This window comes from Megalops cyprinoides, chromosome 7 (assembly GCF_013368585.1).
Source record: "Megalops cyprinoides isolate fMegCyp1 chromosome 7, fMegCyp1.pri, whole genome shotgun sequence".
Taxonomy (NCBI): Eukaryota; Metazoa; Chordata; class Actinopteri; order Elopiformes; family Megalopidae; genus Megalops; species Megalops cyprinoides.
The window spans coordinates 32,459,342-32,475,170 of record NC_050589.1 but is presented as its reverse complement, the minus strand read 5'-3'; the positions used below and the strand labels follow the sequence as shown (position 1 = coordinate 32,475,170).

Below are 15,829 nucleotides of genomic sequence, written 5' to 3'. Positions count from 1 at the left end.
AGGTCCCACCGAGATTTGAACTCGGATCGCTGGATTCAAAGTCCAGAGTGCTAACCATTACACCATGGGACCAAGTGGCAACTCACAGCGTACAAATGTAATTAAAACAATATTCCAATCTTTTAAACAATTGTAAACTGACGACTTTGCACGCAGATTAATTTGAAATGTGTAACTATCGACGCTACAGACTACCGAATTAACTGGTGCAATGTATTTTAGGTGACTTCATGGAGAATCCTGTGTCAGTGGGCTCTTAGCTCTTCAGCTGATCGGCACTAGCTGACTAACCAGCTAGCTAACCGTTACATGTGTAAAACGATGATGTGGAAACATGACTAGCTGTAACATGGCAGCCAGTTTCGAAGTAGCCTTGTTATGTAGTTTAACTAGCCAGACTCCGTCACCATTAAAGTCGAGGCACTGCCTTTTAGAACTACGCTGGTTGGTTAGACTACGTACTTTTGTTACCATGAAGTTAAAAACATTTGCTGGCAATCTATGTGTATCTTTGCACTATAACATAGGATTTTAGCATCGGGCCTTAAGTTACTAATAAGTTGCTAAGTAATATTTAAGCTTGACGTATTGTCAAACACAAAGCAGTGAGATGATCTGGCACGCTTTGCCATTTTTATAAGTAATAAACTATATAGTAATATATAAGTTTTTATAAGTAATAAAATATAGACATCTTTCCTGTATAAGTGCACACTTTTTTCCTTCGATGAAGCTAACGGCCTTTAAATATTTAAAGCTTCAATACGTCCACAGTGCTAGGAGATTTTAATGGAAAATGTCGAGGCAGTGAGATGGAGGTGTTTAATATTTCTGAAGAGGGATATCTCACAGTTCTGAACTGGTGGTCGGCCGATGCTTAACAAGCAAATAAACAGTGTATCGAAACAAATGATCATCATGGATTATTATTATTATCATCATTATTATTAACTTGCTTTGATTTAAATTGGATTTAATTTTTAAACGGGTTTTTGAGGCTGTTATTCCTATCTGTAGGCTAATTATCTGTTAACTGTGATTTCATTGGCGTTTTCTTTTTTCTTGATGTAGCCTACTCTTATCCGTTTAACTCAATGTATCTAATCAGGTCAATCATATGAAATGAGCTGCCACTTCTAGTTCAGTGTAATGGGAGACTTGGAAATACTGTCAATAATTAAAATGCATTCAGCTCACTTTCTCCAGGCCTGACCCATTTGCACATAATAGGATATGCAAAAGCAGTCGCACGACCATCTGCTTTGTCACATGTCACCATAAATACACACCTATGAATCCGCTATTGTGGTTATGGAGAGCCACAGCCCAGAAAGGTTTCCAGCTGTCTGAAATCAACAAACACAATCAGAACTGGAGAGGGGAGCTAAATATGTTTGGACAAGATTATGATTAATGGCTAAGTGCCTTGCCAGGAAATCCTGCCAACACCTTGACAAAGGACTTGGTCAGTGCCTAGCAGACTGATGCACAGAAAATGGGGAAAACAGTATCACAGCGAGGACAGTGTTTATTAGAAGACCACTGCAATGACTTCATTAACACCAATGCAAAGTCTTTAGCAAATGGATCTTATGTTAAAGCGAACATCTTAGCTCTTCAGGGAGACAGCACAAGGGACATAATGTCACCAGTATGAATTTTTAAACATTATCCTCTTGCTCTCTGAAAATATTCTGTTTTCAGTATTGCATGAACCTTGAGGTTTTCGCCCCCCTCTCAGTGGATGTGAAAATATTATGATGACTTTGCCCATGGCATAAGGAATGTAGAATGTTCTTAGCAGTTTACTTAATAATTTAGGTGAACGACTGGGATGGTCTTAGCTGAAGAAGCATTTTTGGCATTGATTGTGGTGGCATCTATAATGCATGTGGGTGTTTGACACTCAGAGTGGCTAAACTTGTGTTGGTGTCTACTGACGTCTACTGATGCATGAAAACACAACATAACATAACTAATTTTGAAGAAAGATGCAAGTGAATGAGCCGTGGAAGCACTTGCTGCTCCGGTGCACATTTGTGCCTCTGCTCTCCTGTCAGCCAGGCGCTGGCGATGCATAAATATTGCATTGGCTGAAACTATGTGATGGTGGGGGGGGGGGGGGGGGGAAGTAGCAGAAAACTAAGACTTTATTCAGATTGCCATTTTACAGTTAGGCATCCAGCACTGAATGAGCTCACACGCCAACTCGAAAGTGTATTAGGATGGCTCTGTAACCATTGTGCTCAGTGTTATTGCTTCATCATTTTCTTGCATTATATACAAACAGAGCTTTTGCGATCCACGGTGACAAGCAACTTTGCAAACAGTGCTGTCCTTGCTTTTAAAATGTATCAAAACATTAGGGAGGCCATCATGCATTGCAGTATCTTAAAATGGCTCTTGTCATAGTGTTTGTTCAGGGTCAAAATAGATTTTCAGTGTTATGATCAGCTAACATTTTATATTCATTGCAGCAGATAGTTCTAGCGCTGTGCCAAGAGTGTAGTATTAACTTTTAAGACACTCTTACTGTTATTTTAGCTCTTATAAATCACCAGGAGAGGGCGATAGATATCTGTTCTCTGCCCAGGAATGTCCTTCTCTAGGTCACTTTGAAGTAAGCTGTACTCACTTAAGGGCCTAAATATCACATACATGTGACTGTGTATATAGAAAGAGAGAGAGGGAGTACATTTTTTTTATTATTTATTTATTATGTAACTTATAGCTTATTATATATTATGAATATAACACACACAGAGTTTTGGAAGATTTAGGTGGACAGTTTGCTGTGAATTACTTATTTGAGGTTGACCTGTGCTTAAATGAACACCTGAATTGGATTTCCAACTCGGATTTGGGCTGGAGACCGTAGAAATGAGTGAGCCTGAATGTTTTTCATTGGAAAATCAGTTAGAAGCCCAGGGGTAGAGAGGGGTTTTTAAGTTAGAGACCCTACACAAGTTAGGGTCCAAAAGAAGCTAGGATTTTTTTTTTCTGTTTTTGTGTTGTTTTGTTGTCATGGAGATTATCTGTTTTTTTCCACTGTATTTGTGTATTTGCTTCTTATAATAGTGTACACCCACATCAGTAGTTCCCCTGTGCCTTCCCCTGGTTCTGTTACTCTGTGTTTGCAGTGGGGATTTTTTTAAAAAAGCAAATGTGCATAATAAAATAATATCTTAAATGAAAATCTAAATAATTCAGTGAGAGAACAGAGGGTAATATTGCAAGATGAAAGTGCGTATTACAGCCCATGGTTATTTCCCAGCCTTTGGTGGTACACTCCTATAAATTTGAAAGATGCCTGTCAGTTAACAAATAGTTACATTACCACAGAGGAAAAAGATTATTTGGCTTCTTATCCAAACTAGGTCACCAGGACCCTGAGCTCATGGTCAGGGACCTGGAGTTACTCTCAAGTCTCAAAGGTGTTCCCAGTGTCCCTGTCCAACACTGTAACAATGACAAGGAGGATCCTGATCAGCCTCTGACTCAAACAGTTGAGCAGCCTCTATTAAATAAAGGCCATAATAATTTACCATTCCTTTCCCATTTGCCTTTCAAGTTAATTTGTGGGCCTTTTTATTTTCACACTTATCTACAAGGGGCCTTCGTTTCATTGAAGTGACTGAGATTTACGCAACCTCAAGGATAAGCGTTAATTCAGCATTTCCGGGTATCCGAATCAGAACACAAAGCTACATCAAAAGTGGATCTAATGTCTTCGCAGTCTTCGGCCTGAGCTAATCTCTTTAAGGTTAAGACCCTGATTACCTCTAATCTCAATTTTTGCTTAATTAGTGCTTCCGAGACCACTGGTTAATCTGGATCTGCGAAAGCAGCTGGGACAGGAGGTCCTTTAGCTACAAGCTCTCTGTATTTTCACACAAAGAGAAGAGTGTAAGTCACACCATTGACTTTGGGACACAGATGCAGGAATGGCCATTTAACACAGTGGTGGAGAGATCCCAAAAAGAACATCCTTCCCAATGATCCAATTCAAATAAAACCCAGGGACAGAGCTTCATTGGACACACAAAAACGTAACTACTCTGCTTTGTAAGGGCTATTTAGCTCATGCATGTTTAGTGTATTCAACTACAGGTTTCCTGTAGTTAGGTGCCCAGCACTTCTTAAATTTACTTGTAGAAATGTGAATTAATTTCAAGCACAAATTATATTTCTGTGCTAAGTGATAAATGTGTGGAAAGATGGCGATAATCCTTCTGAGAAAGGTCCCAAGTGCCCTTTATAAACCCTAACCTGGCGCCCTGGTGACTCAGGCTCAGGTTGTCCATCATGGACCAGCTCCCTTTCATCTGTTAACCCTCAGATGACAACACAGCCCCAGTTCTTTTCTTCTCCTCTTTCACTGTGGCCTCAGGTATGTACACTGGACACTACTCTTCAATCAAATTAACAAAAGAAAAAAAAACACTGCCATGAACTGTGGTATTTTAAGCTACAGTGTAAAGTCTGAAGGCAAGGAATGTTAAGACAGGTCAAGTGTAAGGAAAAATTTCAGTATACTGTAGTTTGGGCTTGAGGAATGTTTTTGACTTGCAAGGCCCTGACCATGTGTCGCATGGCTCAGACAGTGATAAATATACTTTTAACTGTGTCAGAGGTGAGTTGCGAATGTGGTTAACCTTTATTGTGTCAAATCATGTTAGTTCTGAGAGGAAATCAAATATAGCAACAGCCAATTTCATATACAATTGTGGGAACGATCTGCTTGGTAATTTCCTATAGTGTAAAGGAAACAGAGGCTGCTTCTACAGCCTCCTGATCCACGGTTTCACAACTGACCAGCAACTGAAGAGCAAGGATTAAAGACATTTTTCCATTCTTGTGGCCTACACTGCTGACTCAAGTAGCCTGCCAATTTACAGTTGTCTGTCTTTGTGTTCTTTGCTCACATCGCATGCTGTGTTATCAGGAGTGTGCTGCTTGTTGGAAGGCGTCATTGCCCTGTTCAATTTACAGCTGTAAACAAGAAGAGCAACCGCTGTGTGTACACAGCAGTGTCAAATCGAGATGTAGCCTGAGCTATAAAACTCTGTGCAGAGGTCAGGGGGAAAGAGAGCGGGAGCAGCGGAAAGTTATTTGCGGTAATTGCATAAGCAGTTCGTGTTTGCAGGGCAGCGGCGCGGTGTTAGCACGCAAACGCTCCGGCCGCGCTGGAATCCGAGTGACTACGCAATCAGAAACTGCGTGAATCGTCAGATGCGTGTATATCTCGGAAGGGAGGAGATGAAACTAGCAAGGCGTTTCGCATCCCACGCACCATTCGGAAAGTCGGTAATGTCTGTGCTGCACTTACCGGCGGTATGATAACTAACGTGAAAAGCCCACGAAAAACGAGACGCAAAAATGCTGATGCCTTTACGTTGGGTCCCACCCATACTATATGATTAGATTCTTCTTGTTTTTTTTTCTCTCCTGTTCATCCTTGCTGATGGTTTTGTGGCAGTTAGCGAGAGCCAGGCTTGGCAGGGGCATGTATAATTTGCTAAGTATAACCCTGGCAAAGGAGTTGAATGAACGGCGCTGCCAGATTATTTTTTATGTCAATAGAACCACACGCACTCTACGGGAGATACCAGAGTCCCTCTGAGCACTTGTTTCCCTGTCAGTTCTTGTCACCTTCATCGACCTCCCTACCCTACTGCCCCTGGCTGACATGTCCGATGCCGAAGAAATAAATTCCTTGTGGATTAACAGTGCAATCCATTGGCTTTGTCGATGACCAAAACCACAGGGTGGGCCCTGCTTGTTCTCTCACTGAAAACCCCTTGATAGTTAGGTCATTGGTCATCAGATGGACACAAACAAACTTAATGCTGGTGGCAGGTTCCCACCAGGTGACTTCTGTGTGTGTTAAAACTGTAGCACCAGGTTTTGGATTTAAGATCAGCAAGCAGGTCAGAGTCTGAACTGTTTTCCAGCCTCAGCAGGCGTTGATCTCCGGGGTAGTACTGTCAGATTGAAAATGGGCTCAACCTTGCCTGAAAAACAGGAGGCAGATTTTTCTTTGTCTTTTAACAGTGAGAGAGACAGCTGCAGGCTGACTACAAGCACACTTCCACCGCGGGACGGTCAGTGAAAAATTACAACCGCATTACTCCTCAATGCATGAGTGATGCAACGCTGAAAACCACATATTATTCACATAGAAGGGAATTTGACTATTTCATTGGAAATTTCATTTATTTTGTAATGGCCTGGGTTTAAATCTTTGAGAATTCCCTTGTGAAGTTGCTGACCGGTGTTTTTTCCCATGAATTCCCTCAGAGGCCATGGTCACATGTTCACTGTGCACTTTGACCTCCGTATGCACTAGCATGCATTCTGAAGCAAACCTTGCCATGTTGCACGTGTCTGGCCCCTTTCTTATCTCCTCAGGAACCAGTGGAGGAGGTGGGGGGGGGGGGGGGGGGGGGGGGGAACTGGCGTGTTTTTTCCAGAGTTGTGCAACACTTGACATTGATCAGGGGCTGAGGAGTGATCTCAATCGCTCATTCCCTTTCCGTCTCTCACTCCCACACTCTCTCTTGAGCATTGCCTATATGTAGCCTGTTGCTCTGTTGTTGGATTGAGGGTAAACAGCAAGGCTTTTTTCGAGGTGATATACGTGTGTGATATAAATAGTCGCATTGTTGATCTTTAAAGGTAGCTTCTGTCTGTTGTCTCGCTGGGACTCGCTGACCTATAAATCCACAAGTCCCCTATAGCTCTAGATGTTTTTGGTTCTTGCTTATCTCTGATTAAGTGATATATTGCCCAGCTTCTGGCTTTGTTGTTGATATAGTATTGCTGGGTCAAAGTGTAGGTGATTGAATTGCTTTGGAAGCTTTTAACAAAAAAAGGCAAGGAGTGCTGCCGGTGATGACAGAGAAGCAGATGATGTCGAGTTTTAAAGGGCAGCAACAGGCGGCAGAATAATCGAACCCCTAATTAAGAAAAGCAAGGATATCGCCTGTTCCTCTGCTCCCAGTCTCCCCCCTGCTGCTCATTCAACGGGGCATCAAACATCCGCCAAACTGATCGCTAATGATCCCGTGTTCGTTGAGCACACGCATAACATCCTGTTCTTTTCCCAGATTGATCTGTTTTTCTTCTCTGAAAAGCACAGGATTACACTCGAGAGGCCGGCTGTTGCCACCTTGGCGGGCAAATTGTCCATAATGTCTCAAAACGAATGAGTCTATTGGTAGACTGGCATTGTATCCGGGAAGAAGTGCGATCCAGTGGTCGTTAAGAACACAGCGTATGGGTCAGCTACGTGTCCTACAAAGTACAGACCAGAGAGCCAGATCAGAGTACAGATGTGTAGGTTTTAAATATGTCTATGACATTTGGAAGAATATGTACAGTTATAATTTTTTTTTTTCACAGGGAGAGAAATGTGCATTTACATTTGACCATTTAGTCATTTGGCTTGCCCAGAGTGATTTAGTCACAGGTACATAAGTGCTACAGCCAAATGAACATACCAAAAACATCAGACCTCTTCAGAACTAGCAGTCTGCCACACAGTGCTGTAATAAAAAGTACCATACTGAGAACAGATTAAGCACTGCAATATTAAAATATTTTCAGCTACTTTCACAGTGCTACAATATCAAAGTAAGATGAAAGAAAAGCCAGATTTAATGCTGAAAATAGATAGGGCAGCTGAGCAACAGTCTGAGCAGTCAGAAATGAAAGGTTCTATGCACTGTTTTCTGCTCCAGTGAAGCTGGTGTCCTTTCACATTTCCTGAGGAAATCAAATGTCCAGAAAATATGAATTCACCATTTCCCTTAACAGTTTACTCAATCAGGAAATGTGCCAAAACCCAGTCAAAACATCCTATTTTTATGTGAATTACACACCTTGAAAAAACATGTCCTGGTAAACACATGCCACATATTTACAGTGTGTTTAATTTTGTCTCCTTTTATGCCAGGTTTGCCCTTCAAGAGAAGCAGGATTGAAAATGTGCAATATCCAACAGTTATTGTTGGAATACAGTGGAACAAATCACAAATCAAACAAGTCACAAATTAAATTTAAAGACTTTGTATGTCCAGTGGTGTGAGCAGGATTCCTGGACTTTCTGAGTGAATGCCATCTGCAGTTTTTCGTCGTGTTCACGCAAGTTGTCCAAGTTCCTTGGCTCATATCTCCACCCTAAGATATGCAGGAGAGATCGTGTTGCCTGTGGATTGTGTGGTCTAGGCTGTAGAGTGCTATAATAGTGGTACCAGCCCCTTTCACGGGGGTAGTCAGGGAGAGGTAAGCCTCACCCTTTCTGTTACCCAAACCAGGATAAACAGCTTTCAAATAAGAAGTGGACAATGTATCACACAGAGGGTGTGTAATGTACACTGTGACTGATCTTTGACTGCAACAAAGTTTGTAAATTACTCGTACTCTAGACTAGACTCTCAAATTCAACTATACTTACAGATGAAGAGAAAAAAGTTACTGATGTGTGTAGTTGATATTTTGAAATAGCACTCAGAAGCCGCTTTAGGCCACCCGTTTGGAAAAAAAATGCCCTAAATTCATAATACTTATAATTATAATAATTATAATTATTATTAATAATAGTAGCTTAATAATAGTTAATGACAATAATAATAGTTTATGTGACCCTACAGATGCATTCTAACCATAGACTATAGTTGACTGAGGATTGCATGCAAGTTGTGCGTTTGGGATGTTTTATGTGGACATAGTCATATATTCCATTTGACTAATACGGTTTTGAACTAGGTGGTTGCTCCATACCCAAAGGTTGAATTCAAGCAGCAGTGTGTGTGGGATCTCTGTACTCAGATCAGTTTTATTTGCTTTTCCAGCTGGTCCAACTTTGGCTGCTGAGTTTGGGGGAGGGGCGGGGTTGGAAAATAAGGCAACACAAGATGTGAGCTGTTTATGTGGTGAGTGCAGCAATTGCGTGGTGTAATCAGTGCCGGTTTGGGCTCACACATGTCCTCAGGAAATCCCCTCTTTCAAAGGTACCATGCCATTGAGAGTTTCTGTGCTGTGTCTGTCCGTGCCTATGGAGGGCTTGCGGTTGTGGCCCGTCTGAGCATCAGCACTGCTCCTCAGAGTGGGTGGAGGAGAAGGAGGGGCCGGTTAGGAGGAGGCTTAGGGGGAGAAAGAAAGGTCTCTTTCCTGCTTTTCCCTATATAGTGTGTTTACATTGCGGACACACCCCCCACCTTTGCAGACACAATGGGTGAGATTCCAACACAAGCACACACACAGTCCTAAAGGAACAGTGTACGCACACACACACACACACACACACACACACAGACTCCTTCACGAAGGCACACCAATATATTGAGGCACAAGTAAACTGTTTGCACCAGCCCCAGCGAACATGACTCTGAAAAATGAACTGAAAAATAAACTGCATTTCCTTACATTTTCTTCAGGTACACTTAACTATGGATACCCGTGAAATGTCAACCCCTGTTCCATCCTGCCTCTCTCATAGAGGTAAATAATTACCAATAAGTGTGACTGATTGGTGTGATGGTCACTTATTTTCAAAAAGCTAGTTAGCTAGGTGGAAAAACTGTCCAATTATATAGGTTTGAACCTAACTGTAGGTAGATGTGGCTAATGGAAACAAGGTAAAAGATAAACACACCTGCACTCAGACACAAAGGCAAAGGCATTCTGGCCCCTCACAGTTAAACACACAGAGGCACACATATGTATGTAAAGACAAATATAGCCCCTCGTGGTGCTCCACCCACAAGGCACACTGTGAGGAATGACTGCTGAGGAGTTCCTTAGCCAGGAAGGCATGTGGAGGTCAGGGAACCTTTGCTTGATTGACCATGTGACTCAAAACCTGTGCAGCATTGGATAGTGTGGGAGTCAGAGGTCAGTGCATTTCTCCTTGATTGACTTGTTCATGATATTCCTTGTTTCCAGTGGTTTTTGTGGGAATTACTTTTTTCCCTATTAACAAATGTGATGATCACATGCCTGATACTAACCTTCACTGACAGTTTCACATGTACTACTCAGACTACTTGAATAATACTCTATGTGCAACACTTGCATTTATGGATTTATGAATTTGGATTTCTCAGTCAGAGTGGTATTGGGTACTGTTTCCCTGTCAGTTTTTTTTTTTTTTAACATATACCTCTATTTCTTTTTTGAGAGAATGCAACCGCCTGCAAATAAACAGGATCCTTGCTTTGAAAGTTGTTCTGGATCAGAGGATATTAAACATTGGAGTTGCTAAATGTAGTGCTGTTTAAATCTTAAAATGTACATGAATCCCTACATTACACAATCAGCACCTTTCATCTGTTACACACTATACATTTCCTGAACACCATTACAAGTTGACTTGTATAGCTTGCCTTTTACCCATTTTATAGCTGGATATTTTCTGAGGCAGTTCAAGTTCATGACCTCAAAGAACAGTTGAACAGTGCATCCCGTTCAGGAACTGAACATGCAACCTTATGGCTATAAGCCCAGCCCCATAACAACCGCCATGGCAAATGATAAAAATAGGTGGTCATACACTCGTTGACAGTCAAAGCGGTATGACAGAAGTTCCACTCTCTGCATTAAAAAAAGAAAAGTACACAGTTGATTTACGAACCAGAAGCATGGAGTTCTAAACACTGTCCTGCTTGCCCTACATTCCTCCCATTTTTGCTCTTGGCATTCAAGCGCAACTCAAGTTGCGTCTGGCACCACAGTAATTTGTGTGGATACAGAGAAAGGCGTATATGCTGGATCGTATAACCCAACTCACTGCTCAAGAATAATGAATAATTTCGCATTCAAACAGTCCTCGACATGCAACATCTGATATGTTGCTCGGCGTTCATACGCCTCTTTCAATTCGCAGCATGCACAATACTGTACTTGGAGGCGTGTGACTGCATGGAATGGCTTCACAGTACGCAGCAGAGTACATTCAGATGACCCTGATTTGAAAGGAAGACGAGAATACAGGTAGCTAAAAAGCAGCACGAACGAGCTGTCGTGTCTATTGTTCAGGGAATTGGTCAGTTTCACGCGGTAGTACCCAATTTAGATGTGTGTGCGACAGTCCATCACACTCTCGCAAGTGTTAAACAATGCACTGCATGGGTGGAACGCGAAAGCGCACTCCCTTTGTTCCTTCGAAAATCCAATCTGAAAAAGCAGAGCAGGCTTCATTTTATTCCACAATTTCTACTTTTGTACCCCTTGCGTGCTTTGAGCTTGCACACAGCAGACTGATGAATATGATGGGCTTTTTTTCTTCACAAAACCATGAAGATGGTTCCACTCTTTTCCAGCGAAAGTTCAAATTGCGCCCTTAAACTTCACGGGACCCAGTTGTTTACCTCTCGTTACCTCTGACGTCATGACACACCCCTGTTTGGGAGAGGGAGTTGTCCCGTATGTTATTTACAAGCATTAGACTTTACCAATCAGAGCGCGGGTATCGTACACTTTGTCCAATTAACAAGAGAATGCTCTTGCAGCCAAGATCTGATTGGTTTTTGCAGGGCGTAGTGAAATGAAGGTAATGTTTTTCTGCCAAGCTCTGGGGCGGGACCATGTAGAAGTGGTGACTAGCTGCATAGCAAGCTATTTGGGGTTGGCAGGAGAAAATAGCTCATCGTCCTGAATAACGTGAGTTTTTAAACAGGCATGTTTCCTCTTTTTGAGTTGCTAACTAAAATAATATGGATCATCTCTGCAACGAAATGCAGTCTTTAACGCACAGTCGTGCATTTGTTTCTGTACTGAAAAAAAAACGCTATACGCAGCTAGCTTGCTAGGTCGCTAAAGCAAAAAAAAAAGGATTGTTGTAGGTTAGCTGACTAGGTAGCTAGCTAGCTAACCTTTTTAGTTTGATTTATGCTAACAAAATTGCAGCGTAGGAAAGCAACTGGAAAATAAAAGGCTCGCATGGTAGCTAAAATATGGGATACCATCAACAAAAGACCGGTTGAAGTTGGCCCAGATTAAAAACTTACTGCGGCTATCTTGCTAACTCCTGCTCTGTCGGTATGACAAGGACCCACTAGCTAGAGCTAGCCTGCTAACGTGTGTTAAGACATGGCTAGCTACCTAGCTAATCCGCTCTTGGTAGGTCCTATACTTGCTGGCTCGCTGTCCGGGACAACGAAAACATCGTTTAGCGAGCGTCCTAATGCGGCGGGCTGGTATGCTTGCTGTATCGGTGTCACTCGAGGTGACCCGATACAACTTGAAACTGGTTCGGAGAGTTTTCTAAACTTGTAGCAAGCTTGTCTGCGGTAGCTGGCCAGATAACCTGCTGGCTAAAGCACTGCTAAGTTGGCTATCTTACTGGTTAGCTGGGTAGATTGCAGCTGTTAAATGTAGTTTCGCTAACTTTATCGCTAGATGGCTAACTAGGTTAATTGTATGCACTGATTGAGCTGCGAGCTAGTTGTAGCCAGTTAGTTAAGTTACCTAGCAGTAACTTTTTGGCTTTTTTTACCTAGCTGTGATGGTTGCCACTTTTAACTACTAACTTCGCTGACGTTAGCTAATCTCCTTGATGTTCTTTGTTATTGTCTTGACAGATCTCGCAACGAGGGACAATCGTGAAGCCAGATTGGTTTATACACCGATTTTAGTGAGGTGCTGAATTTCGAGTGTGACGACCTGCCGGCAAGTTCAGTATCATTCGATTAGTGGCTTCAAGGTGATGACACATCAGGTAGGCAGTTTACTACTTAAGTATTTTTGGTAGCTCCAATCGGTTTTTCTCACATGCTAAATCTTTGTAAATCTTATTCCTCTTGAAAATGCTCTTAAGTAGCTTGCCACCTAGCTACAAAACGTATATTTAAACACGGGTGGGATGGCAGATATGCCGTCTGCCAAATTAGGGATTTAGTTGTGGGGTTTGCAAGGTATACCCCACACCTATACAGCACAGAAAGTTGGGCCAGTTTGGAGGTGTCTCATAGAAATAACCGCAAGAGCTTTGACTCGTTCATTTCTGTATAATCGTATAACCTTATTTGAACTAACAGCATTAAAATACAACTTCATACGGCCATATTATAAATGAGAAAATTTGAACCTTTTTCTGCTGCCTTTTCATCTGCTGTTGCCTCTCCATCTTAATTTTCCTGCCACAGTACGCAATTGCAACTTCTCTTGTACTCTAATAATTCTTCTCATGATAGGGCTGTTCTACCTGTATGGTAATTTTTGTCATATTCAGTCTATAGCTACATCTGTTCATTGTAACCTGCTGCAAAGCAGTTTGGAAAAGAAAAAATACATTTGCAGTCACCTGGTTGTCCTTTACCAGGCCCATGAGAAACTTGGCACTTGTCCTTGTAATGGTTTTTGGAAATGCAAATAACATTGTGTCACCATTGGTCTGTCTTGTTTGGAAAGCCTAAAGTTCATTATTTTCAGCCCATAGTTACATCTGATCATTGTAGCCATTTGCAGGTTGCATGGCATTTTGGGCCATATTACATGGATGTGATGGCCTTGAACTAGGCAACCAAGTTCAGTTCATCTGAATACTTAGTGTCTGTTAAGTTGAAGCTTCTTATTGTCTTACAGTATCATATAGTATTACTGACCACCTTTTTAACGTGAAAGTACCCGCTGTACCATTTTTGGGCATGGTAAAGAACAAAGACAGTCTCTCCTACTGCACAGTTATGCCATTATGTGCCCTATTATACATGTAGTGTCCATTGTTCATTCATTTACTTCAGTGTATGTATGTATGTTTATATTTGCTTATTATTTTAACACAACATAAATTCTTTAGTGTAAAAGGGCCAAGTTACTTCCATGTACAAATTATCAGTCAGCACACACAAAAAATAGCTCTGTACAGTAATGTACAAAACACATTTGCCAACTTTATCTCACATACACTAAAGAGGCACTGTTCCAAAAGAATGCTCACCAATGTTTACTCTATATAGCAACATATCCAATGCTTGCAGAAAAATGTGTTTTATCATGTATTTTGCAATGTTGTACTGCTGTTGTCATTACATGGGCTATTTATATCTGGACGACCGCTGTCACATTGTTGGCAGAATATGGTGGTTTACATGCTTATGTATTGTGCAACTAAAAACATGGGCATCATGTACTCTGAGCACAGGTGGCTGTCAAACTCCAAACACAGTTCCCACACTCTCAGCTTGTGACCTAAGATTTGACTGGGGCAATTCAGGTGGTTACAGGACTGACCTGAAATGAAAATCTGTTTGCTGTAATTTTTCCTTCAATTGACATTTCTTGTGAAGTTAATGATTTAGCCATTTTTATCGCCGCTACCTAAACCGGAGTTGGAGGCGGGGCAGCGGAGGGTCATTTCTTAATGTCCTGGAGCGAATTGTCACAGTGAACTTTGCTCTGTTTGGCAATCAGTTCATGCGGTTATTGTTGATCTCCGTTACTCTTGCCTCTCTTTCGTGTGCCAGTCCTGGATCGAGCTGCAGGCTATTTCTCATTCCCTGACAGCTGCCGATTTCTTTTTAGAGTTGCTGGTCCTGAGGTGTGCAGATTGATTTACAGTGCAGAGTTCAGCCACTCCCCATATTGTGGTGGTCTATGGTTTATGAAGATCCACGTTTATGTCAATTGATTAATTGAACATTACAAAGTCCAGATAGAGAGAGGCAGGGTAGAGGGAAACTCGCTGCAGCATAGTGAATATCAGTCTGATTTTTTTATTCCCAGGTGAGGGTGTTTGGTTGCATTTATTGTGTGTTCTTTTTTATTGTAGTTTGTTGTCATTCGGTGACCTGCTGAGGGGTAGCTGGAGGAGATGTGCTTAGTTTATGTTGTCAGCGTGCGGGCTCTCTCACTCGCTCTGTAGCTAAATAAACACCTGTCAGAAGACCGTTATTTACGTCTTGCGGTCCTCAATGTCCTGTCATTTCTGAACCATCATGCTAGGCGTGTCACAAGACTGAGTATGCTGTACCTCGTGTGTAAGTACATTTAAAGGGACATATAGTTATGCTGTATTAATGTCTTGCGAATATTTGACTTCTTGTATTTGTGTAGCCTGTTTTGTTAAAACAAAATTATATCTAGCAAGCATTCAGGAAGATAATCCCCACAGTGCATGTATGGAGAAAGTAAAATTCGGTTCATGATGATCTTGTTTACAACAGGGCTTCTGGGCATGTGTTGTAAAAGTGGGGACGGCAGGCATATGCCTGCCTTATGCATTGTTTATGCAATTTGCTCTCCTGTGAGTAGAACAGTTCAGCACTGTCATACTAAACACCTGACTCATGAGATAGAATGTGCCCTCTGTCCTAGATCTTTAACGTACACAGATACACTGACACGTACACTCATACACTGACACGTACACTCACGCCCGACTTGCAGACCGTGCAAGGTCTTTTATTTCTTTCCGGTTTGTTTCCGTATAAACTCTGTCGCTGGTTGTGTTAATAGGAAGGAACGTTTTCGGCTTCATCTGGTTTATTTCTGAAGCGTGTAGAGTGCAGCAATGCCTGCACAAGAGAGCCTTTACAGCTGTCAGTCATGGGCCTGCCTGCACAGACAGGATAACGCAGGTTAAGGAGCAGCATGACAGTGAGAATTTTTTTTTTGGGGGGGGGGGGGGGGGGGGGGGGGCAACAGGGACAGATCTCTCTATGAGATAACAATTCCAAAGGAAGAAGAACAGCACGGCGACAGGCGCCCGTCAGTCCTCAAGTTCGTAAGCAGACTCTGGGTAGGGGTATTTCAGTAGAATTTGTTTGTTTGTTTTGCAGGACAGTCATTTTAGAAGGGGAAGTGGCAGTCATCCATTTCTCATTAG

General features: G+C 42.0%; 1 protein-coding gene and 1 non-coding gene across 2 annotated transcripts in view; one reads left to right on the top strand and one right to left on the bottom strand.

Moving 5' to 3' along the window:
- trnaq-uug lies at positions 1 to 72 on the bottom strand. Its single transcript has one exon. It is a non-coding gene; the product is annotated as a tRNA-Gln (tRNA).
- Positions 73 to 11,590: 11,518 nt separating this feature from the next.
- LOC118781422 (vitamin D3 receptor A) overlaps positions 11,591 to 15,829 on the top strand; it is a 37,239-nt gene continuing 33,000 nt past the window's right edge. Inside the window, exons 1-2 of the mRNA XM_036534456.1 lie at positions 11,591 to 11,664; positions 12,585 to 12,721. The gene's annotated coding sequence lies outside the window, so the exon portion shown is untranslated. The remainder of the gene's footprint in view (positions 11,665 to 12,584; positions 12,722 to 15,829) is intronic.